General features: G+C 37.3%; 1 pseudogene; it reads right to left on the reverse strand.

The window, feature by feature from the left end:
• Positions 1–1113: 1113 nt before the first annotated feature.
• LOC101684926 lies at positions 1114–2076 on the reverse strand (annotated as a pseudogene).
• Positions 2077–3049: the final 973 nt, after the last annotated feature.

Raw genomic sequence — 3049 nt, forward strand, 5'->3', positions numbered from 1 at the left:
CTCAATGGCCAAGGTCGCCAAACTGTGGAAAGAACCAAGATGCCCTTCAATGGATGAATGGATAATGTAGATGTGGTCCATATACACTATGGAGTATTATGCCTCCATCAGAAAGGATGAATACCCAACTTTTGTAGCAACATGGACGGGACTGTAAAAGAGATTATGCTGAGTGAAATCAGTCAAGCAGAGATAGTCAATTATCATATGGTTTTACTTATTTGTGGAGCATAACAAATAGCATGGAGGATATGGGGAGTTCGGAGAAGGGAATTGGGGTAAATTGGAAGGGGAGGTGAATCATGAGAAATTATGCACTTGAAAAACAATCTTAGGGGTTTGAAGTGGGGGAGGGTGGGAGGTTTGGGTACCAGGTAGTTGGTATTATTATAGAGGGCACAGATTGCATGGAGCACTGGGTGTGGTGAAAAAATAATGAATACTGTTATGCTGAAAATAAATAAATTAATTTAAAAAAAATGGATCTTGGAGAGCTGAGAAAATAAAGTAAAATTTAAAGAATAATATTAAATGCTAAATATGCAAATGCTTAATACAAAAATAAAGACAATTTAATACATCTCATAATGTTTATTGTCCTATATTCTCATAATGTATTTTCTAAATGTATTAATAGCCTCCTACAAAAATAAGTTTGTAATTATCAATGCCAGTAAACTCATGCTAGTATAATATAGTTAAATTCATTTTGAATTTAAAAATAGAATGTAATCAATGAGCTTTGTAATACACTAAAGCCATTCCCAAATGAGTTATGCAAATAATACAAAGCATTATGAGATGACAATCTATGGAATAACATTGGCATAAGATTCTGAAGTTATAGGGTGCCTGGGTGGCTCTGTGGGTTAAGCTACTGCCTTTGGCTCAGATCATGATCTCATGGTCCTGGGATCGAGTCCCACATCGGGATCTCTGCTCAGCGGGGAGCCTGCTTCCCTCTCTCTCTCTCTCTCAGCCTGCCTCTCTGTCTACTTGTGATCTCTCTCTGTAAAATAAATAAATAAAATCTTTAAAAAATCCTTTAAAAAAAGATTCTGAAGTTATAATATTTGGAGAAAAAGAATTAAAAAACATTAATATAAAAATTTCCTATTTTATGTTTTCTTCAAAGGCAGGTCCCACATTAAATATTTTCTTCAGAGCTCCTATGACATCCTTATTCCTGAGACTATAGATTACAGTGTTTAACACAGGAGTGAGGATGGTATAAAAAACAGATACAACCATGTCCTTCTCAGAAGTGTGATAGGAGTTGGGGAGTATATAGGGGTAGACAGCAGCCCCATAGAAGAGGATGACCACAGTCATATGGGAAGAACAAGTGGCAAAGGCCTTCTTCCAGCCCTATGCTGAGTTCATCCTGTGAATGGTAAGGAGGATGAAAAAATAGGAGCTTGAAATGACTGTCACAGGAATGAGGAGCATGAGGACACAGCACAGATACATGACTGTCTCATAGAGAGAAGTGTCTGAGCAGGAGAGCTTCATTACAGCAGGGACTTCACAGAAGAAATGATGGATCTCCCGAGATCTGCAGAAAGGGAAAGTCATAGCGATGGGTGTGAGCATGAATCCATCCACAGATCCCAGAAACCAGCGGCCAGATGTAAGGAGAACGCATATTTTATGGCTCATGAGGACAGGGTAATGAAGTGGGTGACAAATGTCCACATAGCGGTCATAAGCCATGGCAGCTAGAAAGAAAAATTCTGAACCTGCTAGTGTTACATAGAGGAACATTTGCATTCCACATGCAGAGGCTAAGATATTATTTATACCCATGACCTAGTCGATGAGCATCTTAGGCACAGTGACAGAAATATACATTACATCCATAAGAGACAACTGGCTGATGAAAAAGTACATGGGGCTGTGGAGGTGGGCATCAAAATGTATCAGAAGAATTAGAACACCATTTCCAGTTAAAGCCATCAAGAGCACTACAAAAATGACCATACACAGGAGAGCTGGGTGATTTGATTTACTGAAGATTCCCACCAGAATGAAATCAGACTGTCCAGTGTTATTGGCCACCCAGTTCATGTTTTTCATAAGTTTCACTTATATCACTGAGAAGAGTTTTGGTATTAATGGTCATCCATGGGAGTCTTCCACCTGAAATGAATAAATACATATTTACTGGCAGTGTATGTGAATATATGTTTGTTTATGTCAACCTCATTGTGTTAATCAGAGAAAGTTTTATGGTGTACAGAAATGAGATGATTACATAAAATTTAGCATTTAGTAGAAAATGAGGCATTAGGTTATGCTGAGTGAAATAAGTCAAGCAGATAGAGTCAATTATCATATGGTTTCACTTATTTGTGGAGCACAACAAATATCATGGAGGACAAGGGGTGTTAGAGAGGAGAAGGGAGTTGGGGTAAATTGGAAGGGGAGGTGAATCATGAGAGACTATGAACTCTGTAAAACAGTCTGAGGGGTTTGAAGTGGTAGGGGGATGGGAGGTCAGGGTACCGGGTGGTGGGCATGGACTGCATGGAGCACTGGGTGTGATGAAAAAATAATGAATACTGTTTTTCTCAAAATAAATAAATCAATTTAATTTAAAAAAGAATAGGCAAAAAAAAAAAAAGAAAATGGGGCATTAGGAACTGTGGGTAAAAATATTTGGCAACTTATACTAAATATGTTACAGTTCAGGTGATATGGTAGCCTAATGATTGATATTGACATCTATCAACATATATTGAGCATTTGCAGAGATAATAACTTAAACACAAAAAGTGAATTATTGAAAGAAAAGGTAAATAAAACTTCATTTTTAGAAATTTTGTTATATAAATCTAATTTATCCCTCTACTTTTAGAACCTAAATGGAATCTTACAAAATTCTAGAATGTGTATATTATGTTAAAAGGAATTTAAAAAGTAACAAACGCAAATATGGGGAAATCCTATACCGAATTTTTCATTCTGCCCCCCTCATAGAAAAGGGCAACTCAGTGAAGCTATACTGGGTGGAGTGAGCCATACATTCCTAGGAGTAGGCTAGGATCCT

The sequence above is a fragment of the Mustela putorius genome, unplaced genomic scaffold (assembly GCF_011764305.1).
Source record: "Mustela putorius furo isolate JIRA1106 unplaced genomic scaffold, ASM1176430v1.1 tig00003923_pilon_pilon_pilon, whole genome shotgun sequence".
NCBI lineage: Eukaryota > Metazoa > Chordata > Mammalia > Carnivora > Mustelidae > Mustela > Mustela putorius.